Source organism: Eurosta solidaginis, chromosome 5 (assembly GCF_040869045.1).
Source record: "Eurosta solidaginis isolate ZX-2024a chromosome 5, ASM4086904v1, whole genome shotgun sequence".
NCBI classification, from domain to species: Eukaryota; Metazoa; Arthropoda; class Insecta; order Diptera; family Tephritidae; genus Eurosta; species Eurosta solidaginis.
The window spans coordinates 54133116-54160508 of NC_090323.1; the positions used below are offsets into that span (position 1 = coordinate 54133116).

The window sequence follows — 27393 nt, forward strand, 5'->3', positions numbered from 1 at the left end:
ATGTAGTGGATTGTTTCGGGATGTCTTTGGTATCGTCTACAATTATCATTTTCAATAGGAGCTCGCATTACATATTTGCAGTGGTTTCTTGTTGCAATAACCTGGTCTTGGATGGCCAGCATGAACCCCTCGGTTTCAGCGTAGATACCAGAGTGACTTAACCACTCATTGGATGCTTACTTGACCACTTCTGAATGTTCCAGAGCATATAAGTGTCTTCCATGAATAGCTTTCATTTTCCACTCTTGTATTAGCGACTGTATGTGCTCTCCATCGGAAGGGAGCTCTTGCGTCGTAACATCATGTAAGTTTAGTGGGGAGTACTTCATATCTGCCTTGCATATCATTTCAAAGAGGGGGATGTGTTGGTTTTGGAAGTACATGCGTAGCTTATGAACACATTTCTTGTGCAAATGTTTTATATCTACCATGCCTCGGCCACCATCCTGGCGTGGAAAGTATAGACGTTTTATCGCAGATTTAGGGTGATGGGCACCAAGTTTTGTTTGCAGTCACCTTGTTGCTCTTTTCACGCTCTCCAACTCTGTGTCCGACCAATTTATTGTTCCGAAAGTATATGTGAGTACGGGGATCGCGTATGTATTAATGACTTTAAAAAGGTTGTTTCCATTTAAGCATGACTTAAGTAAGCTCTTGACCCTATCCAAGTATTCATTTGTTATGTTCAGCACTTTTTCACTGTGCTGGTTCCTTCGGGCGTGAAGCAAACCAAGGTATTTGTAACATTCGCTTTCAGACATGCCGTTTGTCGTCTGGCTGTCGCATAGCTGAAAGTTTCGCAGTACAGATCTCGCATTTCCTACACTCAGTCTGCGGCAGTTATTAATTCTAAATTACATTTTAATAGCATTTGAAAAATCCTCTGTAAGTTCCAGCAGTGTGTTTATTTGACGCTCGTTTGCGCCATACAGCTTAATGTCATCTATGTGTAACAGTCGTGACAGTTTTTAATGCGTCAAATGTGGAGATTTAATGGTAAACCCACAGGTGCTTTCTTTTAGGATGGTTGTTAATGGGTTTAAAGCGAACCATAGTGGACTTAATGTGTCTTCCTGAAAAATTCCTCTTTTAATAGGTATAGGAGCCGATTTTATGAGACCGTTTCTTTGACTTATATTTAAAGTAATTTCCCACAAGGACGAGAGATGGCGTAGCAGTTTCTTAATATTCGGTGCTATCTTATATATGTCTAGTACTTCTAGCAGCGAGGAGTGTGGGACGCTGTCGAAAGTTTTAGCAAAGCCAATATAAGCGGTATATATGTTCTTTTGCTTGTGGTATGATTGTTCCATAACAACCGAGTCAATGATGAGCTGCTCCCTATAACCTTTGCTTATTTTTGTACACCCTTTTTGTTCGCTGTGCATGATTTCATTGGCCCTTATTTTATTTTATTTTATATTATTTTATTTTATTTTGTTCTATTTTACTTTATTCAATTTAGTTTCAGTAGGCCGATAAAACAACAATAATTGTTCATTTAATTTTATTTATTTTATTTTATTTTATTCGCTTTTGTTTTATTTTAGTATTTTAAATTGGTTTTATTTTGTTTTATTTTATTTTATTTTATTTTATTTTATTTTATTTTATTTCATTTTATTATGTTTAATATTTTTAGTTTTATGTTATTTAACTTTATTTCATTTTATTTTATTTTATTCCATTATATTTTATTTTGTTTTGTTCTATTCTTTTTTTTATTTTTAAATGTTTTTTTATTTAAGTTTTAATCATTTTAGTTTTTTATGCTCTGTTTTATTTTTTATGTTTAGCATTTCTTGGTGGCAATTGCTGGGTTCTCTGTCAATATTCGCCATACATTTGCCAATGGCGCGTGGTATGTGACGCACACCCAAAGCAAAGAAGCACAAATGCCAGCCATACCTTTCACGCTTTTTCGCTTGCTCTTGATGTCGCGTTTTTCTTTGCTTCTTAACCGCTGATGTGTAATTGTCAAAATTGATGTTGACAGTTGAGCAAATCTTATTCATTCCAAAGCCGTTGTAATATTTTTTTGCTACCTCGTTCCACAGCTGTGCGGTATCTGTAAAAAAAAGAGAATAGTTAATAGTTAGTTTTAAATGTAATATTTTTATTATTTCTGACTCAAGCTTCAAATATTTGAGATTTATTAATTTCAATATTTTTTCTTAAAATATTCTATATTTAACTTTACGTTAATTAGAAAATATATTTCATTTTCAAATTAAGATAATATTCGCTTAAGTCAATGATTGAATATAAATTGATTCACGCTGCTAATATAACTTTTTAAAAGTAATTCTAATAAATTTAGTTATGCTAAGATTTATGAAAAAAATTATGTGTAGTATTTATATATGCGTACATATTGCATCGAATTTGCTGCAAATCCTCTTATTTGCAATCCTCTTCTAAGTTCGAATCACTAAACTGTTGAATAAATAACTCCAATATTGAATAATGGAAAAATGGCCTTTATTAAAGTACTTCACAATAACACTTATACTTTGCTACTCGCTGGCTTAATAACCATACTGATTGATAACTCAAATGTAACTCTACTAGTGGCCGCCAGATCGCGTGCTTAATCGATAACTGATTGATAGCTCAACTCAAACTGAATTGCAGCGCCTCTACATCTGTTGCCTTTTATACCCTTTGGTTTCCTCCAAGTTCTTAAGATGTTCATCAAAACTCTTGCCCAATACGATGATGTCGTCCAGGTACACCAAGCATGTTTTCTAATGTAGTCCTTTCAGTACATGGTCCATGAGTCTCTCAAAAGTAGCTGGTGCATTACAAAGTCCAAAAGGCATCACTGTAAATTGCCAAAGACCATCACCGACACTGAAGGCTGTTTTCTCTTTATCTTCCTCCTTCACCTCAACTTGCCAGTAGCCGCTTTTCAAGTCCAGTGTGGAAAACCATTTCGTACCAGATAGCGAGTCCAGAGTGTCGTCAATCCTTGGCAACGGGTAGCTATCCTTTTTCGTAACGTCATTCAGCTTCCGGTAGTCCACGCAAAACCTCATTTTTCCATCCTTCTTCTTTACAAGTACTACCGGTGAGCTCCATGGACTAGCTGATGGTTCAATGACGCCGCTGTCACTCATTTCTTGTATGGTTTGACTCACAACTTCCCGCTTCGCCAGTGGAACACTACGTGGAGCTTGACGGATCGGCCTCGCATCTCCAGTGTCAATTTGATGTTTCACAACATTGGTGCGGCCTGGTTTGGAACCATCCTGGTCAAATATGTTCGCGTATTTTATGAGCAGTTGTTTTGCCTTACTCTGATAGGCTTCCTCTAGCCCATGCGTCCATGCCGTGATATCATTTGAAAGATCCGTATTTCCAGATGAAACGTGTTCCTGGAGCTGTTCACAGTTAATAACTACTTCGGCCTCTTGGCATCTTCCCAAAATAGCTCCTTTGGTCAAATTGAATGGTGACTTGAACTCATTGAGTACTCTTACCGGAATACGTCCATCTTGTTTTGTCATAGCCAGGGTTTTTCCTACAAGTATGTTCAGTACTGATTTATTTGCTGCTTCGACAACCCACAATTTGTTTGTCCCACAATCTCCATCAACATTTGCCCAGATGACTGCTTCTGATTTTGGTGGTATTTGCTGACTCTCTTCCACCAGCACTCGCTTACTGCTGTAGCCTCTCTCGTAGCCGAAATTAAGTGGCACATCCATGTTCTTATATCGCATCGTTTTGCTTTGCATATCGATTTTGATGCCTTGGTTGATTAAGAAGTCCACTCCAATTATGATTTCATCAACAATACCTGCCACTATAAAATTGTGTAGTACCGTGACGTTCCCAATTGCTACTTCACATTATACTTCTCCAATTACCTGGGTGTCTTCTCCAGCGGCTATACGCAATATTGCTCCATGTAATGGTCTTATCTTCTTGTTGACTAAATCCGCTCGAATGATGGAATGAGATGCAGCCGTATCTACAGTCAGTAAACGTTCCTTTCCATCCACATGTCCCCCGACAGTAAGATTGCTCGACCTTCTTCCAATTTGTGAGATAGAGATTATGGGGCATTCAATTGAGGAAGTCAGCTGTCGCCCCTTGCTGCTGACTCCCTTTAGTTTAACGATTGATTTGTCTTGGAGATTTGCTCATCTCCTTCTGCTCTGCGTTTACGACCACCCACATTGTTGGAACTGTTAGGGTTGGTGTTGCAATAACGCGCAATATGCCATGGCTTTCCACACTTAAAGCATTTGACTGCATCATTATTCTTCTGCTGCGTACCCTTCAATGCTTCCAAAATTGCGTCTACCCAGTCTGGCTTTTCCACTTCCATTCGATGAGCTTTGTACGCTGGCTTAGTCAAAAGTGAGGCCTTTTCCTGAGTCAGTGCATGCGATACCGTTTCAGCAAACGTTAGTTTTGGATTCGCATATTCGTTTCCACATCTCGTATGCCATTTATGAAGCTCTGGATTTTTACCCTTTCAGTGTATTCCACGGGTGCGTCCGCATTTGCAAGATGAGCCAATCTTTCAATATCTGAAGCAAATTCCTGCAATGTCTCATTTGATTTTTGGTAGCGGTTTTGCAACTCAATTTGGAATATATGTTTCCTATGCTCGCTTCCGTACCATCTCTCTAAAGCGCTCATCAATGTTTCATAGTGGTTCCACTCGTACTCTGGGATGGTCTGTAAGATTTCCGCGGCAGGCCCCTTCAGTGCCACGAACAGAGCTGCAACTTTATCTTCAGCATTCCATTGGTTCACTGCTGCGGTCTTCTCAAACTGTAGCTTAAAGACCTGGAAAGGAACAGAACCGTCAAAGGATGGTGTTTTTACCTTTGGATTACTAGTTGAAACTGCTGGGCGATTTAGTTGCAACTGCTCGATATGTCCTCTCAAGGCATCCACCTCGGCCTCGATTTTTTCTTCAAACTGTAAAATTTTGGATCTTGCGCCTCCAACTTCGAGGAAATACGTCCTTCTTGCTCTTCCAGTTAAGCAGAGATCTGCGATGATATCTGTGCTGAAATTTGAGCCGACATTTCGGATATCCGTGCCTCTTGTGCTTCCATCTTCGATGTAATCTATGTCGACATTTCTGACATACGCGTTTCTTGTGCTTCAATCTTCGATGTTATTGGTGTCTCTTGGGATGCCATCTGTGATAACATATACGTTTTCTGTTCTTCTAGTTGTGTTTCCATCTTAGATGTTATATCTGTCTTTTGCGATTCCAGTTGAGATGACATGTTGGTGGATATTTGTGATGACATTTCCGACATTTGTGCCGATATTGCAGCCAATATCTTGTTCAAGTCTGTGTTCGCCATTGTTTGCGGTGTTTCATTTTTCTCCTCCAATTTTGTTGTCTCATCGCCATCAAGATGAAAGACATACTCTTCCACGTCAATTCCTTCTAATTCCATTGCCTCTCGCAGTCGTGCCTGAAGTTCGAGTTTTATGCCGGCTGTATTCAATCCACGGTTCTCCAACTCCTTCTTCAGTTGCGGGATCTTCAATTCACTTAACTTTGCCATGTCCTTGTTGTCCTCTAGAATTTATTCAACAATTAATCTTCTGACACCAATTGTAACGAATTTGCTGCAAATCCTCTTATTTGCAATCCTCTGCTAAGTTCGAATCACTAAACTTTTGAATAAATAACTCCAATATTGAATAATGGAAAAATGGCTTAATAACCAAACTGATTGATAACTCAAATGAAACCCTACTATTGGCCGCCAGATCACGTGCTTAATCAAACTGATTGATAGCTCAACTCAAACTGAATTAGAGCGCCTCTACATCTGTCGCCTTTTATACTCTTTGGTTTCCTCGTTCGCATTTTTCTAGAATCTACTAGCATTGTCCATGAGCTCTCAAACTTCTCAGCTATAACTAAAATTGCATAATTTTATACATCTTTTAGGCGCTTCCAGAATCTACTAGTCCAGTTGCTCTCAAACTTCTCAGATATATGCATGTGTTTGTGCATTGACTCTCCGCTGCTCGTATTCGTAGATGGTACATATGTGTAGACGCAATTATTTATTCGTTTATGTAGATACATAAAGATTGAATTATTGATGTGAATGTTTGTAGTTTACAGTCTCTCGCGCGCTCATAGGCGTATAAGTAAATGCATCTGTGTGTGACATCTCTCGGCTGCCTTATATATGTGTATACATGATTTGATTATTGACGTAAATATCGCTTAGCATGGCCTTAGTGATGGTATAGCTTAGTGATGCTAATATCCGTGACAATATGTATTCGCTGTCACTTATTTATAAGTTTAGGAAGTTACTTATTTGAATATGTCGTGTTGTTGCACCATAAATGCAGTTAAATATTAAGATCTCGAACCTTATTAAGGCATTATAATTAGCATTAATTTAATTTTATGCTCGATTTATAAATAGCATTGATGCAGTAGTTACACTCAACTCAACAAGTAAAACGTTCAATTAAAAAAAAATGCATACACACATTTGAAAGTATCGTCCGCAAGCTTAACGCATTTTATTGCCTCTTCATATTATTATAGCATATATGTATGTAACTATGCATTCTTATTATTTATGCAACTATGCAACTATGTAGTTTTAACCCCTTATTAATCCAATTACCATTTTTCATCCCTTTTTCTATGTTTGGTATAGAATTATGGCATTTTTTTCATTTTTCGTAATTTTCGATATCGAAAAAGTGGGCGTGGTCATAGTCAGATTTCGGCAATTTTTTACTCCAAGATAAAGTGAGTTCAGATAAGTACGTGAACTAAGTTTAGTAAAGATATATCGATTTTTGCTCAAATTATCGTGTTAACGGCCGAGTGGAAGGACAGACGGTCGACTGTGTATAAAAATTGGGCTTGGCTTCAAACCAATTTCGCCCAATTTCACAGAACCCTTTATCGTCATAGAATATATGCCCTTACCAAATTTCACAAGGATTGGTAAATTATTGTTCGACTTATGTCATTAAAAATATTCTAGACAAATTAAATGAAAAAGGGCGGAGCCACGCCCCTTGTAAAATTTTCTTTATTTTTGTACTTTGTTGAACCATATCATTACTGGGGTTGAATGTTGACATATTTTTACTTATATACTGTAAAGATATTCAAATGTTTGTGGGCGTGATCGTCATCCGATTTTGATAATTTTTATTTAGCATACATATAGTAATAGGAGTAACGTTCCTGGCAAATTTATCATGATATCTTCAACGACTGCCAAATTACAGCTTGCAAAACTTTTAAATTACCTTCTTTTAAAAGTGAGCGGTGCCACGCCCATTATCCAAAATTTTACTAGTTTTCTATTTTGCGCCATAAGTGAACGGACCAACCAAGTTTCATCGCTTTAGCCGTCTTTGGTAATGATTTATAGCACTTTTTCGGTTTTTCGAAATTTTCGATATCGGAAATGTGGGCGTGGTTGTAGTCCAATTTTTTTCGTTTTAAATAGCGATCTGAGATGAGTGCTCAGGAATCTACGTACCAAATTTCATCAAGATACCTCAAAATTGACTCAAGTTATCGTGTTAACGGGCAAACGAACAGACGGACGGGCATGGCTAAATTAATTTCTTTTTTCGCTCAGATCAGTTTGATATATAGAAGTCTATATCTATTTCGATTAGTTTAGGCCCTTACGGATTGCCGTTATGCGAACAAAATTAATATACTCTGTGAGCACTGCTCAGCTGAGTATAAAAATGGCAGTGTACATAATTTAGAATACTAAGTATCTTAACCCAAGGAATATTTTTATTGGAAGCAAAGCATAAACATTTTTTGAAAGCGATAACTTTACAAATGCTCAAAGTAGAGCTCATATAAAAGCCCTGTGCCAAATTATTCGCTTTGGCGAGCAGAACCCCAGAAACAGCAATTACTACCGATTTCGTTAATTTTTCTTCAAAGCATTCCTTATAGTAAAGGCAACCTCTTTGCCGAATTTTGTTACGATAGGTTTAACGATTTATGATTTATGGTTAATAATATTTGTAAAATTGATTTTATCTCAAGTGGGCGGTGCCACTTAAAAAAAAAAATTTCCAAATTTTTGTCAAGGTTCTCAATATATGATTTTAATAATCGGGGATTGCCCATATTGCTTTTTTAAATGTATGAAAACATCTATTTGAAGCAATTTTTTAATTTTATAATTTATTTAATAATTTGGGAAAAATTTAAACAACGTGACATCAGGACGGACAAGGCGACAGCTGTTTCGATTATACCTTGTAAATCTCTTCAAAACCTTTTCTCCCGGGAGTGGGAGTCGAACTCGCACTCCTACGATAGTTGAAATGGTTATAAACGCATTCAGCTACGTCATGCCTGTTGTGAATTTTTTCCCAATTGCCTTCTTTTTTGCATATTCTAATCTTTTACACATTGCATACTTTGTATGCAATTATGTGTTAAGGCTATGCTTGGCCCACGCGTCAAATTTCATCATTCTAGGTGTATTATTTACTTAATAATCATGTTTTTTGTGTTCTCCAAAATGTTATATATATAAAAAGTGGGCGTGATTATCATCTGATTTCGGTCATTTTCAATATCAATATATTCTAGGTCCAGATAAGCTTGTGTCCCAAATTTGGTGAAGATATCTCAATATTTACTCAAGTTGTCCTGTTCGCGGGCAGACAGACGGACGGACATGGTTCAGTCAAATTTTTTTTCGATACTGATGATTTTGATATATGGAAGTCTATATCTATCTCGATTCCTTTATACCTGTACAACCAACCGTTTTCCAATCAAAATTATAATACCCTGTGTACAAGTACAGCTGTGTATAAAAAAATAAAAAATGGAGCTAAGTATTGGAAACAATTTTTTTTAAGTTTTATACTGATTTTTTAATAGAATTGAGACAACCGAGCTCTGGAGAAATTTAGTTTAAAAATAAGATTTTTATGTAAATAAAATAGAACTAGTTTGGCTTGGGGAACGGGGTTTCCTCTAAGTTTTTCGTTAAAACAAATTTTCTGTAAAAGGCTTTTTGTTAAAATGAAAGTGTGTGTGATTTTGTACTTTACCACAACCTGAAATTAAAGATTTTACAACGAATTGAACACATTTGTGAATTGCAGAATTGTTTGGAAGCCAGTTAAAACTACAAAAATTTGGTCAATTTCTTGGAGATTTGTTTCATTTTTTTCGATGAATTTTGATCCCAAATGAAAACATGGTGTGACAACCGTGATCAGTTTCAGCTTATACTTCAAGCAGCAAACACACGCGTGAGTTCGATTGTATTGGGATCTCTGCTGTCGTTGTGCACCACTGAACTAAATGCTGACTACAGGCGGCTGCATAATCTTCCAAATTTACTACAAATGAAAGTCAATGCGACTTTCTTAAACACACACACAAACGCTTTGTGAACCGCTTAAAAGTACCTTAGTATCGGTACGCTTGCGGTTAAAATTGACTATCGCGCTGTGCGCTGCCTGATGAGCTGTAAAAATAATTCCATATAAAAAATGTTAATTGAAAAAGCAATTTTCATAGATTCAGCGAACCAATTGAAAAACTAAGGGAAAAAACAGCGTATAAGCTTTGTCAACTCATAAATACTAACGTGAAAAAATTAGGCACAAAAAAAAAATTTTCTAACAAAGTGAGCGTATCAGCCAATCGAAATAGTGCAACGCTGTTGGCGGTCAATGGACCACCGCTGCGTCTGATATTTTTATGAGCAACATATATGATGCATTTAACATAGACGCCATAAATTTATAAGCCCACATCATTTTGGCGTACATATGTGGATCATTTGCACAATTTTCACTGTAAAGTGACTCATAATAAGCTTCTTTGAAAGCATGAGATTTTAGTTCAAAATTTATGATACGTACCTATGTACATAAGCGTAGCTAGAGCCAAAATTAAGGGGGCAAGCGGACTTTAGAATATAAAAACTGCGGCAGCGAAAACTGAAAAAAATTGTGTAACTGTGTCAAAAATAATTTATATATATTGTTACGAATATTAGCAAAACTAAGCCGATGCTAAGCAGTGACGTGAATTCACATCAATAATTCAATCATTATGTATCTACATAAACGAAACAATAATTGCGTCTACATATATGTACCATGTACGTATACGAGCAGCGGAGAGTCAATGCACAAACACATGCATATATCTGAGATACTCCTGAAAGTATGCAATGGGAAGCTATAAAATCGTGGAACTGTAGTTACACTGAGAAGTTTGAGAGCTGATGGACTAGAAGATTCTGGAAATGGAAGCGCCTAGAAGATGCAACGTTGAAATCAGAGAGTATAAAAGGCAGCAAATGTAGACGCGCTGGAATTCAGTTTGAGTTGAGCTATCAAGCAGTTATTGACTAAGCACGCAATTTGGCTGGCAATAGTAGAGTTTCATTTGAGCTATAAATCAGTTTGGTTATTAAGCAAGCTAAGTTGCAAAGTTTGAGTGTTATTGTGAAGTACTTTAATAAAGGCCATTTTGCATTATTTAATATTGGAGTTATTTATTCAACAATTTAGTGATTCGCACTTAGCAGAGGGTTGCAAATAAGAGGATTTGCAAGTAAATTCGTAACAATTGGTGTCAGAAGAGGAATTGTTGAATAAATTCTAGAGGACAACAAGAACATGGCAAAGTTCAGTGAACTGAAGATCCAGCAACTGAAAAAGGAGTTGGAGAACCGTGGATTAAATACAACCGGCAATAAGATCGAACTTCAAGCACGGCTACGAGAGGTAATGGAGTCCCAAGGAATTGATGTGGACGAGTTTGTCTTTTATCCTGATGGGGACGAGACAACAACAAAAATTGAAGAGAAAAACGAAACATCGCAGACAGTTATGAGCACAGAATTGAACCTGATTTTGGCTGCAATATTTGCACAAACATCGACAGTAACATCAATGGCGTCGCAAATGTCAGAAATGTCGACACAGATTACATCCAAGATGGAAACACAGCTCGAAGAACAGAAGACATATATGGCATCCCAACTGGAAGTGCAGAAGACATATATGGCATCCCAACTGGAATCACAGGAGGCACGCATTTCAGAAATGTCGTCACAAATGTCATCTCAACTGGAATCGCAAGAAACACACATAACATCTAAGATTGGAGCACAGGAGACGCGTATTTCCGAAATGCCGGCACAAATTTCAGCACAGATATCATCTCAGATCTCCACACAACTAGAAGAGCAGGAAGTCCGCGTATATGGAAGAAAGACTAACCCAGTTTCATGAAGGCTTCAGGGGTCGACAGGATAAAATAGAGGCAGATATGAATGCTTTGAAAGATAGGATCCAGGAATTACAATTAAAACGCCCAGCTGTTTCAGCGAGTAATCCAGAGGTAAAAACACCATCCTTTGACGGTTCTGTTCCTTTCCAGGTCTTTAAGCTACAGTTTGAAAAGACCGCGGCAGTGAACAACTAGAATGCGGAAGATAAAGTTGCTGCACTATTCGTAGCATTGAAAGGACCAGCTGCCGAAATCTTACAGACTATTCCAGAGAACGAACGGAACAGTTATGACACATTGATGGCTGCTGTAGAACGACGTTATGGAAGCGAGCATAGAAAACAGATATTCCAAATTGAGTTGCAAAACCGTCTCCAAAGAGCGAATGAGACTTTGCAGGAGTTTGCCTCGGATGTTGAAAGGTTGGCACATTTGGCAAATGCGGACGCACCCGTGGAGTACACCGAGAGGGTAAAAATCCAGAGTTTTATAAATGGCATACGGGACGTAGAAACGAAGCGAGCGACATATGCAAACCCAAAACCCACATTCGCAGAAACGGTATCCCATGCACTGACTCAAGAAACAGCATTGCTTCTGCGTAAGCCAGTTTTCAAAGCACGCCGTGTGGAGGTAGAAAGGCCAGAGTGGGTAGACGCAATATTGGAGGCGCTGAAAGGATCGCAAAAGCGGAGTGAAAAAGTTATCAAATGTTTCAAATGCGGGAAGTCCGGTCACATTGCACGTCATTGCGATCTTGGTCCTAATAGTTCCAACAATGTTGGTGGCCGTAAACGCAAAGCTGGAGGAGATGAGCAAGAGCGAGTAAGAGGTAGAGATCGAGAGCTAGATCCAGCTATTGAATGCCCTGTGATATCTGTGTTGCAAATTGGTAGAAAATTGAGCAGTCTTACCGTCAGAGGGAATGTGGATGGTAAAGAACGTGTACTGACTGTAGATACGGGCGCATCTTATTCCTTGATCCGATCTGACTTGGTCAACAGGAGAATAAAATCGTTACCTGGAGCAAGGTTGCGTACGGTCACTGGCGAGTATAACCAAGTTCAGGGAGAAGTGATATGTGAAGTCTTGATTGGAAAGGTCACGGTTCTACACAAATTCGTTGTGGCGAAGATCGTTGAAGAAGTCATATTGGGACTTCCTGGTTGACTATGACATCAAGAAACGGTGGTCAAAAGAATTTAACGACCCTTACATAACTAAAGCACTTTTTACAACATTAGTTAGGCCAATATTAGAATACGGCTCGATAATTTGGAATCCGCCTTATCAAGTCCATGCAGACAGTCTCGAATCGATACAATAACAATTTTTACTATTTGCCTTAAGAAATTTCCAATGGGACTCTTTAACTAATCTTCCACCTTATACTAATCGATTAAAGCTTATCCATCTTCCAACTCTTGCTAGTCGAAGGGAAATGCTTGGTGTAATATTTATGACAAAACTTTTAAATGGATCAATTTCGAGCCCATTCCTTCTGAATGAAGTGAACTTTTGCGTTCCCTCTCGGACATCGAGACACTTCAAACCTCTTCTGCTGAAACAATGTAGAACGAATTTCGAACAAACAGAACCTTTTCGGCGTTTATGCCAAGATTATAACTTTCACTCAAACACATTTGATAGCTCGAACTCCCTTTTTTCTATAAAAAAAGGTTGTTCTCACCTCTCTAAATTAATGTATAATACGTTTGCTTCTGTTCTCTTTAAGTATTACGCTTGGCTGATGAAATTTCTTCTGTAGCTGAGCAGTCTCAGATCGTGACGCTTGACAAACCGCTGCCCATCAAAGACTCGGCAAAATAAAAAAAAAAAAAAAGTTATTATATATATATATAAATCGATCGCGTGAACAGGATTAGCCTGGTTTCATTTGGCCACTTGAGTATGAGAACCATGATATACCACTTAACTTCAAGTTGGAGAAAGGGTTCAGTAGTAATCGAGTAATATTGGAGAAGACTCGACAAACGCCACGAAAGTCAAAAGAAAAGGTTGATGGATCGAATGGGCCAAATAAAGCGAAATTAAAAGTACCTGCGAGAAAAAGACCGGCATCGACAAACCCTAATGGATGCACTAAAATGATTAAAAGAATTTTTCAGAAAAAATGCAAGGGTGGTTTCCAGCCAGCGCGCACTATTGTTGTGAAACGTCCAGACGATAAAGATGATGCAAAGTCAATCCGTCAAGTGCAAGCTCTGCGAAGAAGTTCATTGGCCAAACAACAGAGTGCGAGGGAACGATCAAAAATAATGAGTAGTAAGATGAAACGCAGGTACAATGAGAACACAAATTCGGAAGGTTTCTTGGAAGGAGATTTGGTACTGTTATACAACCCTCACCGGCGGAAAGGTGTTCCATCCAAGATTCGGTGCAGTTGGGAAAGCCCGTACAAGGTTGTGAAGAAGATCGGTGATACCATCTACCGCACACAAACCATTGGGAAACCATGGAGTAGAAGAGTGGTACATTTGGAGATGCTAGCGGCGTTTATATCGGGAGATTTGTTTGATCGGGACGATCAGACTTAGGTGGAGGGCAGTGTTACGAATATTAGCAAAACTAAGGGGTGCTGCTATCTCTAAGCCGATGTTAAGCAGTGACGTGAATTCACATCAATAATTCAATCACTATGTATCTACATAAACGAAACAATCATTGCTTCTACACATATGTACCATGTACGTATACGAGCAGCGGAGAGTCAATGCACAAACACATGCATATATCTGAGATACTCCCGAAAGTATGCAATGGGAAGCTATAAAATCGTGGAACTGTAGTTACACTGAGAAGTTTGAGAGCTGATGGACTAGAAGATTCTGGAAATGGAAGCGCTTAGAAGATGCAACGTTGAAATCAGAGAGTATAAAAGGCAGCAAATGTAGAGGCGCTGGAATTCAGTTTGAGTTGAGCTATCAAGCAGATATTGATTAAGCACGCAATTTGGCGGGCAGTAGTAGAGTTTCATTTGAGCTATCAATCAGTTTGGTTATTAAGCAAGCTAAGTTGCAAAGTTTGAGTGTTATTGTGAAGTACTTTAATAAAGGCCATTTTGCATTATTAAATATTGGAGTTATTTATTCAACAGTTTAGTGATTCGAACTTAACAGAGGGTGGCAAATAAGAGGATTTGCAAGTAAATTCGTAACAATATTATAAATCAAAGCCTTAAAATTTTGTAATAGGTAATAGGACATTACGGAACGTATTGAGCTGCAACTTTCTTTAAGAAAAGTCTTACATTTAGTCCTGGATTCAAACTTCCATTCCCCATGAGATTCTTTCTACCACAAGCAAAGTTTTGAATAGTTCAAAGCAACTTTGCGCCTCAAAAGTTTTTTTTTCTACTTTTCTTAACTTCTTTAAAGAAATTCATTTATTATCATTGACGCTCAACCGCCCGGGTGCTGATGGCCTTTGCGTAACAAGTCACGCCAGAAATCTTTACCTCGCGATACCTAGCGCCAATTGGGAACCGATAAAGTTCTAGTCCACCATCTGTCTCTCTTAACTCAGTTGATGGCTTAACTTTTCCTTACATTGAAATATTGGTGTCGAACAAGTATGATGAGGAACTTTATTGGTTGATTGCTATGCTGCTCGGATACCAAAGGCCCGAACACAGGTAGCGCAGGGATCGCCATTTTAATATGCATTCTTCTGAAATCAATTGCTACTGTTTTGTAAAGGCTATGCGGTGCTCTGTTCAAACCATTTTGTATAGTCAATGCAACAGCTGATATCCTTTACAAAGCATTTAGCTATTTCTGAAATTCCAGCAGTATATAACCGTCCATAGTTAGAAACGTAGTATTCGCTAGTGTTGGACATTCACACAGGTAGTGTGCGAATCTTTATTTGTTGTCCTCCTCGCCTCAGCTGCTAAAAATGCTTTTAAAAGGGCCTCCCATTTTTTCAGCATGCAGTCCAAGCGGCCAGTATTCTATGATTAGTGGTTATCCTAAAGATTTCTTTGCCTGATCTATTAAGTTGGCACTATGTTCTACTATCGCAATTTGGCCAGATTTGCTTGGTAATCTTGCAGGTTTCCGATTAATAACAATTTTTTGGTAGTCTGTGTAAAGGCACACGTCGCGCAAAACTCTCCGAGCTCCCCGACAGGAGCGTAATATACTCCCGCTTGTAAGATACTAACAAATTTGGGAAGACGGATTGGCAGCGACACCTTAATATTCTCACACAAGACATCAGCTTCCACACTGAAAGCTCTACGCCCACTCTAGTCTCTTCTTGATGGAAACTTAACCTGGTGGCACGTTGCCACACCAGGAAGCCTTCTGAGGATACTACTATGGCCATAACACCTCGAGTTCCAACAATCAAACTCAGCAAGTGTTACTCACCAGTTTATGTTGTAGACCAAGTTTCTGCTGACGATTTCCTTCTTGTTAGTAAACATTATCAGTTGCGCCTTTCTTTTCCTCCATTGCCATACCTACCTGTCAAATAATAAACGGAGAACGGTTGTCGTGAATGGCCAAAGAATGGAAGAAAGGTTTTGTTTCACTAGCCGTTATTAAATTGAAGTGCCACAAATTGCACTTTTGTGCTTCAAATCAGCTTTTCCTTTAAATGTATATACAGAAAATCAAACTACATACTAATATTCATTCCAAAAATCAACTTTATAGATTAAGTTTGAGCAATCCGCCATACCGGCATTTTTTGAAATAGGTAAATGAAACAATATACCAGTCGTCTCCAAAGATGGTTGAAAACCACTGTTAAGCTAATGATTTAAGTAATCGAACAGCGATTGAACAGGTGATCGAATCTGTTTACTATTGTGAACGTTTTATAAAAAATTCGCCACTTGTATGAATTCACAATGGAGGTGCGCGTTTACAACCATTTATCATTACAATGAGTTATCTTTATTGAATTTTCTTCATACAAAATTCTATGCTTATTCATTTCCAATTACTTTGTAATAAACGGCAAGAAATATCAACACATGTATCTTCTTACTTCTTTTCGCAATCCCTAGCTCTAGGCAAACCTGGCTCAGGCCTTGAACCAGAACGGGAAAGTGCCGAATGACCGAGGCATCAGCAACCAAGCTCGCACACTGCGCAAACCATCTTGCGTGTCGCCAAGCCGGCGGACTGGCCGGCGTTATGTTAAGTTAGATATAATTAGCTATAAGTTTTTATTTTTTTCTCTTCTCCATGATCGGTGATCCTTGGCGGACTGTGATGTTGCGTACCGCAAGGGGGGCGGCATGTTTAGGCCAAATGCCTAACTTTTACCTGATTGACGGCGCCCCTCCCTATCGTTTTAATAATATTTCCAGCCACCCACACTAACGCCGCATTTGTGTGCATGCATGCACATGCATGCGTTTCATACACATGCACGTGTGTGTGCAGGTTGTCAGCACCCATGCACGTATATGTGGGGGTTGTTGTGTGTGTGGCTTTTTTCCCCTCCTTAATACCAGAGGACTTTTTCGCGGCTTAGCGGTTGTCCTCAACGGGATAACCGGCCTTTTTTCGATCGACCGCCAACCAGAACACATCGCCGAGTATCACCGTCATCAGTTTTACACTCAAAGGTAATATTGTATCCTTGTATATATTTTCCTACACTCTAATTAAAACACTATTATAACGAGGAAATCCTCTTTGCGTTTTGTTCTTTTACTTTCTTTCGAGAGCACTATCAACCCGAGATCGACCCGTGTGCGCCTACCCACTGCCGGTTCCAGACGCACTCAGGCCGAACACAAGGGCTTACGTAAAGACATCTTTTGTCCACCTTACCAAAAAGCCTTTGAAACGCCCTTCCTGAAGGCGTGAGAGAACTACCTTCTACTAACAAGGCGGGTAGTTGTAACCGAACCCATGTTGGCTTGTATTAATCAATTCTATGGCTTTGATTTATTCCATTCGCAGATAAAGCTTTCTATGCCAGCCCTGTCCTAGACGTTGGTAACTCCGCTGATTTCTGTATTGTTAAATGCTCCCTCTATGTCCTAAAAGGCAGCCAGAGTGTATCTTCTGCAATGAAGGGATCTCTCTATGGTACCTTTTGAGCTCATATAGGGCAATTTCGGTTTGACTGCCATTCATGTATGCGCGTTGTGTCGTATAGAGCTTGCGTCCATCTAGGACCGACCATATGGGGATAACTGAGCGCCTACCAACGTGAAGAAATATCTAGGATTGAGTGGTAGCGATGATGGACGCTAAACTGTTAAATATTCATCAATTTGCTTGTAAACGTTCTCTTGCATACTATTTAGCTAAAAAGTTAAAATTTTAACACCGGCCTAGACCACACATAGATCAGCTTATTTATAGGCTCCTTTTTTATCGATTCACACATTTTCTTATGTCAGTAGTTTTCTATTAACTTAAATAACCACAGCAAACATTGCCGACATTGCTAAAGATTAGCTCTGATCGTATATTTGCGCTTTACGATAAACAAGACTAGAAAATAACTAATAAAATACTATCAATAAATGCAGATTAGCATAAAAATCTATTAAAAATTCATGATAAAAAGCCATGACACAGAGACAGACTGCACAAGAAATCGATTAACAAAAACCAAACTGAAATGCGCGCAATACTCATAGGAGTACACGATCTCCCATAACCCCTCTAGGGAAATTTCTAGCTCTGAAACAGAACACATATTTCTTTTTGAAAGCGAGCAATTGTCAAATTTGACACTGCGGTGTTATAGATAGAAATTAACTTCCGCTTCAATATCTCTTGATTATGTAGTTCCGAGTTTGTTGAAAACTCTAGAAGTTATATCTAAGTAGTTCCCTTCAAGCTTACTCTTGCTTGATTTGAAAAAGGTCCAGCGAAAACTTTCTTTATGGCCTGCTCATCAACGTCCCATTAAATTCACTCCACGGTAAACAGTTTGAGCCTATTTCTAAAAATTTGTTGCACTACTGATATGAACAAACCAAATATGGTTTAAATTTTAAATCAGCCGGACACGTGCGCATTTTGCGCATCAAAATACAAAAGTTGCATATGAAATATCAACAGAAATCAGCTGTTCTATCGAAAAATCATCTACCAATAAAAACTTACATGTGCTTGCTCTGCCATCTTGCGAATAATAGCAACTGCCGGTAATGCAGTGTTGTTCTGATTAAATATTCACAATAGTGCCATAGTACAAATATATTTCTTTGTGTGCTCATAATCGTTTATTTTCAACAAATTATTTTAATAAAATATAGCTGAAGAAAAGCACTACGACCAATAATTCCCAAAGCTCGCTAATAGCACGAATTTCCATCTTTACAACCAAAACTTTATTTATAGATTTGGATTCCAAATAAGAGCGAAAAAGGAACCTGTACATAAAAACAGCAATTAGAAATAATATATAAGACCAGCTTTTGATTTTTCGGCAGGGATAGATTCGTATAATTTCTGTTGAACAGTCATACATACATACAAAAATATGCAAAGAAAAGTTTCCCAAGGGTGTTGCTCGCATTTCGTCGCGACATCACATAAAAATGTCACAAAGACAACACTTGTAAATACGGATAAGTCGAAGCGAAACAAGTTCAAGCCAAACCCAAGCTGATGCTACACAATAGGTGGACTACCATTGGAAATTGAATTTAATTTTGATAACACCATATTTTGTAGCTGCAGCAGATGAATGTGATATTTAACTACTTACACACATCATCACAATACCAGACCGCTGACACTGAAGATGACAAAAATGAGGTTGATGACGATGCACATACTCTTCGGTTGTGCATTTGTTGTTAGTACTACTGATGCTGGTATTACCAATGATTGACAAATTTTAAGCTTAAATACGGCTATTAATGACCTAAAATGACGCTCAGGCTTTTCTGATTTAAGCTCTTTACACTAAGGTGTTTTTTTTTTTGAAAAAGCTTTTTTTAACCTCTCTACAGCTGACTTGATCAGTGAGTTGAAAAGGGCAGCGACATGCCTTTACAGGAAGATAAAAGCAGAGATTGAAAGGCGTGAGAGCGAGGAGCTTAAGCAGCTAGCCACCAGTAATAACCCTACGCCTTGTTCAAGGCAGACCAACAAATTAGCGGAAGTATCTTACGGGGACTATTCGACCTCGTCATGCTAGTGGCGACAGCTAATTCAGCTTACGCCAAAGCTCGAAATCGAACATATCTTTTGAGAGCTGCTCAGCTTCAGTTTTTATACTCAGTTGAGCAGAGCTCACAGAGTATATTAAGTTTGATTGGATAACGGTTGGTTGTACATATATAAAGGAATCGAGATAGATATAGACTTCCATATATCAAAATAATCAGGATCGAAAAAAAATTTGATTGAGCCATGTCCGTCCGTCCGTCCGTCCGTCCGTCCGTCCGTCCGTTAACACGATAACTTGAGTAAATTTTGAGGTATCTTGATGAAATTTGGTATGTAGGTTTCTGAGCACTCATCTCAGATCGCTATTTAAAATGAACGATATCGGACTATAACCACGCCCACTTTTCGATATCGAAAATTTCGAAAAACCGAAAAAGTGCGATAACTCATTACAAAAGACAGATAAAGCGACGAAGCTTAGTAGATGGGTTGACGTTATGACGCAGAATAGAAAATTAGTAAGATTTTGGACAATGGGCGTGGCACCGCCCACTTTTACAAGAAGGTAATTTAAAAGTTTTGCAAGCTGTAATTTGGCAGCCGTTGAAGATATCATGATGAAATTTGGCAGGAACGTTACTACTATTACTCTATATGTGCTAAATAAAAATTAGCAAAATTGGATGAAGAACACGCCCACTTTTTAAAAAAAAAATTTTTTTAATTCAAATTTTAACATAAAATTTAATATCTTTACTGTATATAAGTAAATTAAGTCAAAATTCAACTCCAGTAATGATATGATGCAACAAAATACAAAAATAAAAGAAAATTTCAAAATGGGCGTGGCTCCGCCCATTTTCATTTAGTTTGTCTAGAATACTTTTATTGCCATAAGTCGAACAAAAATTTACCAATCCTTCTCAAATTTGGTAGGAGCATAGATTCTATGACGGTAACTGTTCTCTGTGAAAATCGGCGAAATCGGTGGAAGCCACGCCCAGTTTTTATACACAGTCCACCGTCTGTCCTTCCGCTCGGCCATTAACACAATAACTTGAGCAAAATCCGATATATCTTTACTAAACTTAGCCCACGTACTTACCTGGGCTCACTTTTTCTTGGTATAAAAAATGGGCGAAATCTGACCATAACCACGCCCACTTTATCGATATCGAAAATTACGAAAAATGAAAAAAATGCCATAATTCTATACCAAATACGAAAAAAGTGATGAAACATGGTAACTGGATTGGTTTATTGACGCAAAATATAACTTTGGAAAAAACTTTGTAAAATGGGTGTGACACCTACCATATTAAGTAGAAGAAAATAAAAAAGTTCTACAAGGCGAAATCAACAGCCCTTGGAATCTTGGCAGGAATACTGTTAGTGGTATTGCATATATAAATAAATTAGCAGTACCCGACAGATGATTTTCTGGATCACCTGGTCCACATTTTGGTCGATATCGCGAGAACGCCTTCACATATACATCTAAGGGCCACTCGCTTTTAAAACCCTCATCAATACCTTTAATTTAATATCCATATCGTACAAAAACATACCAGAGTCACCCCTGTCCCACCCTAATGGCGATATCTCGAAAAGGCGTCCACCTATAGACCTAATGCCCCCTCACTCTTAAAATGCTCAGTAACACCTTTCGTTTGATACCCATATCGTACAAACATTCTAGAGTCACCCCTGGCCCACCCTAATGGCGATATCTCGAAAAGGCGTCCACCTATAGACCTAGTGTCCACTCCCTCTTAAAATGCTCAGTAACACCTTTCGTTTGATACCCATATCGTACAAACATTCTAGAGTCACCCCTGGCCCACCCTAATGGCGATATCTCGAAAAGGCGACCACCTATAGACCTAATGCCCACTCCCTCTTAAAATGCTCAGTAACAGCTTTCGTTTGATACCCATATCGTACAAACATTCTAGAGTCACACCTGGCCCACCCTAATGGCGATATTTCGAAAAGGCGTCCACCTATAGAACTAAGGATTACTCCCTTTTAAAATACTCATTACCACCTTTCGTTTGATACCCATATCGTACAAACACATTCTAGAGTCACCCTGGCCCACCCTAATGGCGATATCTCGAAAAGGCGTCCACCTATAGACCTAATGTCCACTCCCTCTTAAAATGCTCAGTAACACCTTTCGTTTGATACCCATATCGTACAAACATTCTAGAGTCACCCCTGGCCCACCCTAATGGCGATATCTCGAAAAGGCGTCCACCTATAGACCTAATGTCCACTCCCTCTTAAAATGCTCAGTAACACCTTTCGTTTGATACCCATATCGTACAAACATTCTAGAGTCACCCCTGTCCCACCCTAATGGCGATATCTCGAAAAGGCGTCCACCTATAGACCTAATGCCCACTCCCTCTTAAAATGCTCAGTAACACCTTTCGTTTGATACCCATATCGTACAAACATTCTAGAGTCACACCTGGCCCACCCTAATGGCGATATCACGAAAAGGCGTCCACCTATAGAACTAAGGATTACTCCCTTTTAAAATACTCATTACCACCTTTCATTTGATACCCATATCGTACAAACACATTCCAGAGTCACCCTGGCCCACCCTAATGGCGATATCTCGAAAAGGCGTCCACCTATAGACCTAATGCCCACTCCCTCTTAAAATGCTCAGTAACACCTTTCGTTTGATACCCATACCGTACAAACATTCTAGAGTCACCCTTGGTCCAGCTTTATGGCGATATCTCGAAAAGGCGTCCACCTATAGAACTAAGGATTACTCCCTTTTAAAATACTCATTACCACCTTTCATTTGATACCCATATCGTACAAACACATTCTAGAGTCACCCTGGCCCACCCTAATGGCGATATCTCGAAAAGGCGTCCACCTATAGACCTAATGCCCACTCCCTCTTAAAATGCTCAGTAACACCTTTCGTTTGATACCCATATCGTACAAACATTCTAGAGTCACCCCTGGCCCACCCTAATGGCGATATCTCGAAAGGGCGTCCACCTATAGACCTAATGCCCACTCCCTCTTAAAATGCTCAGTAACACCTTTCGTTTGATGCACATATCGTACAAACACATTCTAGAGTCACCCCTGGCCCACCCTAATGACGATATCTCGAAAAGGCGTCCACCTATAGACCTCATGCCCACTCCCTCTTAAAATGCTCAGTAACACCTTTCGTTTGATACCCATACCGTACAAACATTCTAGAGTCACCCCTGACCCACCCTAGTGGCGATATCTCGAAAAGGCGTCCACCTATAGACCTAATGCCCACTCCCTCTTAAAATGCTCAGTAACACCTTTCATTTGATTCCCATATCGTACAAACACATTCTAGAGACACCCCTGGTCCACCTTTATGGCGATATCTCGAAACGGCGTCCACCTATGGAACTAAGGATCACTCCTTTTCAAAATACTCATTAACAGCTTTCATTTGATACCCATATCGTACAAACACATTATAGAATCACCCCTGGTCCACCTTAATGGGGACATCTTGAAAAGGCGTCCACCGATAGACCTAAGGCCCACTCCCTCTTAAAATGCTCAGTAACACCTTTCATTTGATACCCATATCGTACAAACAAATTCTAGAGTCAGCCCTGGTCTACCTTTATGGCGATATCCCTAAATGGCGTTCATCCATAGAACTATGGCCTACTCTCTCTTAAAATACTCTTTAATACCTTTCATTTGATACACATGTTATACAACCACATTCCAGGGTTACCCCAGATTGATTTTCCTTATTTTGTCTCCATAGCTCTCAACTGAGTATGTTATGTTCGGTTACACCCGAACTTAGCCTTCCTTACTTGTTTTAATTAAATTTATATTTATACTCATAAATGTATTGACGAGTATAGGGGAAAGAAGTCCCAGAGCACACAATATGCCAGTATGGACAAATATAATCATGCCGGTGTGTGCAAGGCTAGACACGCACCGCACAGCAAAAAGAGTGCAGACAATTCTCACACATATATACAGCAATAAAGAGCGCATATACATATACTGCATTTAAACATGATGATAGTCAGAAACAAGAAGTAAATAAGCAGCTATTTGATAAGGCTGTTTGCGAAAAGTCTAGACCATTGGGGGAAAAAATGGCGAACCAATTGAGAGTAGAAAAGCAGCTCAATCAAAGGAATCAATTTGTTTGAATTTATCACGTTAAAAGTGAAGTACACGAATACATTGTGTAGTTCAACTATCAGTGTAGTACTGTTAGGTGGTTAGGATAGAGTGACCACCGCTGCGAGCACCAGTGCACTTAGGCCCAAAAGGGTCCCATTGTGATACCACGTGGATCCCTCCCCTACTCAAACCAACAGGTCGATTCAGCAAATTTCAGGAATTTATTAGGTTTCAACTTAGCCGGATCACAAAGATCGACAAAGAAGGGAAATCCCAAAGATTTCTTCCTCTTGCGCCAAAGTGAAAGACAATTGCCCAGAAAATGCTTGACTGTTTCTATCTCCTATTCGTCTTTGCAGCTCCTGCAGTAATCATTATAGGGAGCATCCAGCCGTTGTGCATGCTTCCCGATTGCTATGTGGCCGATTATAAGTCCAACCACCAGAGATATGTTCCCCCTTCCATGAAGAAGGATACTTCTTGTGCGTCTCGCGCCCCATTCAGGCAACATGAGCTTAATGTGATAGCAGGATTCAAGATTGTCCCATCTCACACCCGCTTCTCTAAGGAAAATCGCTTTCAAAGTAAACTTACAGGTAGCGAGCGACATGCTCAATCCCTTCCAGGTCGACGAAAACGGAAGGGATGTGCCCCCTTTTGCAAGTTCTTCAGCCATCTCATTGCCCGGTATATCGGAGTGTCCACACCAAGCTGACGGAAATTTGCTCAGCGATCTCGTTAAGAGATTTTTGGCACTTAACTAATGTCCTGGACTTATATGTCACAGATCCAAGCGCTTTAAGTGCAGCATGGCTGTCAGTGTAAAAGCAAATTTGATTATAGCCGTGAACAGCATTTCTCAGGTGATCAACGGCCTCATTTATAGTAGTCACCTCCGCCTGAAAGACGGAGCATTTTGTATGCAGAACATTTCAAGGTTTAACTTTCAAAGGGTGGTAATACCATACAAAAGTTGAAAAATACGTGCCTAAAAAAGGGCAAATATTTTACAGTTGGTAACACTATCATTCCAGATTTTTGGCCTTTATGTTAATATTCTTCATAATTTGTGTTATGATTGCTTTTGAATTTATGACAAGGCTGACACTTAATGGCTGCGCATCGGTGATCTCAACGCATATCTTGTGGATACATTTTGCCTTCAATTTGTCGCCATTTCGTTAGCGACCTCCTCAAGTATTTACAGCTTCTGTTAATGCATTGCGTCTTTTGTTGATTCGGGTTGTCGTATTTATTGTCGCTCTTGATGGCGTTGAATGTGGAGCGAAAGTGGCGTGTGGTATACAAAAATAGATAGAAATATTGTTATGGTCTATATTAGACACCAATGTTGCTATTTCTGTGCCCATAACTTCATGTTTCTTATGTAAATGCGATGCTGCTTAAAAGCTGAGATCTTACACATTTTTGCTGATATTTTAATGTTAATTTCATTAGGCTCTATGTAATTTCAACATTCGAAATGGTTTGCCTTAATTTAAATTTGTTTGCATTTAAAATAAGTGCTTTCTCCTTGTTTAAACTTTACATTTAGCACTGGCGAGTTTAAATTTTAAACCTCCACGTTTCTTTAATCGTGAATTCTCTGTAGAAGTTTTTTACTTCGAAACAAAATGTTTTCAACAGAATAAGAAAGCTTGACTTTTCATTTATGCTACTGCGTTTTATTTTATAGGTATTTAAAAAGATTAAAATTATCATTGTTAGACAATTGCAATAATTTCCCCGCGCCAGCCAGCTGTTGGAAGTATTTAAGAGTACCGACTGTGTTTTTTATTATTTCTTGACGACAAGAAACATGTGGGGTTAGAATATACCCGCGGTAAGTTTGCCTGTCGTAAAAAGCAACTAAATCCAAACTCCGTTCCTGTGTTGTGCGCTAGGCTTGGTACCTGTCTCGTAAAAACGCTTTCCAGTGAAACGCAAAAATAGTAAGCCTCGGATTAGAATTCTTTTTTCTCATAATGACTACCGCAAAAGTAACTGACTGAGGTTTTAAAGAGCAAGGTTGTAGGGTATGAAGATGGAATGACCGCAATCTTTTAGGAGAAGATACCGCTGCCCGACTTTTTCTGTTGGTTGATGCCCTTGTAGGGGCAGAGACCTTCATCCCCACCATACAAGAAGTACCATGGAGAGGTAAGGCAGAAGGCCGATAAAGCACGACGACGTCTTTATAGTGCCCATATGAATAAATGCACAGTTCGGAGCTAAGATATTGGATTTGTGGTGGAGAAGAAGTTTTATCGCCAAGTATTGCCCTTGCCGGCTGTAAAAAGGCTTTGTTGTTGTTGTTGTGGCGATAAGGACACTCCACGAAAGTTTTGGGGAGTGTTACCGATAATGATAGTCCCTTGCCGAATGCTGATCCGGTATCTTCTGGTAACAAGCACCATTAAGGAACTCGCCCAACCATCTCGGGAATGATTTTGTATGACCACATGAAACCTTCTTGGCCTTGCCGCCCTCCCACCCCCTATATCCATGACGAACTTGGGGTCGCTAGAGCCTCGGCTATTAAAGAAACAGTATTCCCTACAGGTAGGTGAGATTGAAAATTGGGTTGGAGAATCTATAAATTACGCTGGCAACCCCGAGAAAGGGTTGTGCTACACAGCTTCTCGGAATATCGCTAGAGGTGCCAAGATTTCAACAAATTCCAGTTCTCATTACCCGAAGTCTGCGATACCGGCTCAAAGGGTCAAAAGCTTACATGCATCGACTAAAGTTAACCTAATCAGAGAACAGGCGTGTATCCCATGTAGTCAGGTACAAATTCTATGACGTTGTCCCACATTTCTTTCAAAGGATTGCTACAAACTAAAAGACATAGTCGATAAGGCCAAGCTTTGTCTAAATTGTTTAAGTACATCTCACATACTTTCACGTTGTATAAGCAGTAAAAACTGCCTCCAATGTGGCCAACGGCATCATGCGTTGCTACATTTTCCGTTAGCAGCAAAGTCATTCAACACACACACACCAAAACAACTAAGATCAAACCATTCATTAGCAATCCAAGGGCCAACACACTGTCTCCATCAGCAGATGACTTTGACCCCAAGGTGGTCACGAATGCTCATTCCAAGGTTGCCATACACTCGACCCAATTTGATCAGGTGCTCGTTGAAAGGTCAGCAACACCAGTAATATTAGCTACCGCTTTAGTATCGCTACGCAACGAGGCCAACGACAAATCTGCGCTCATCGATCAAGGGTCGGAAGGGACTCTCATCTCGGAAACTGCCGTTCAGCGATTAAGGCTCCAACGTAGTCCTATCTTAGCAGACATATGTGCAGTAGGTTCCAACACATCCAGTTATTCAAAGGATGGGGTTAGTTGCATACTTCAATCCTGCCACGACGAGCACTTCGCCGCTCTTATATTGAATACGTATGTCCTAAAACAACTCACAACGCAGCTGCCAAGTCAGCCAATCGTACCGCCGTCGTTAACTAATTTACAGGGGCTCCGATTAGCCGACCCTATGTACTATCAGCCAAAAATATTGATCTGATCATTAGAGCTGACATGATATCACAAATTTTGCTACCGGAGACTCGTATCGGTGATATGGATCAACCGATAGCCAGCATACGCACTTGGGCTGTATCCTTTCAGGTCGCATCGCATCCACTCCATCGACTAGGGTCACAGTCCGCTGTCACCGTAGCAACATCTTACTTGGAACAGTCATACGCAAATTTTATGAAAGTGAGCAGGGACCAGCGGAACTCATATTATCAGAGCAACAAAAATGGTGTGAAGAATTTTTTCGTACCACCCATACTAGGCAAGCTGACGGT

General features: G+C 39.3%; 1 long non-coding RNA gene across 1 annotated transcript in view; it reads right to left on the minus strand.

Annotated features, from left to right (window-relative positions):
- Positions 1-1777: 1777 nt before the first annotated feature.
- LOC137253680 (uncharacterized) overlaps positions 1778-27393 on the minus strand; it is a 46691-nt gene continuing 21075 nt past the window's right edge. The window contains exon 2 of the long non-coding RNA XR_010953862.1: positions 1778-2068. This is a non-coding gene — a long non-coding RNA (uncharacterized lncRNA). The remainder of the gene's footprint in view (positions 2069-27393) is intronic.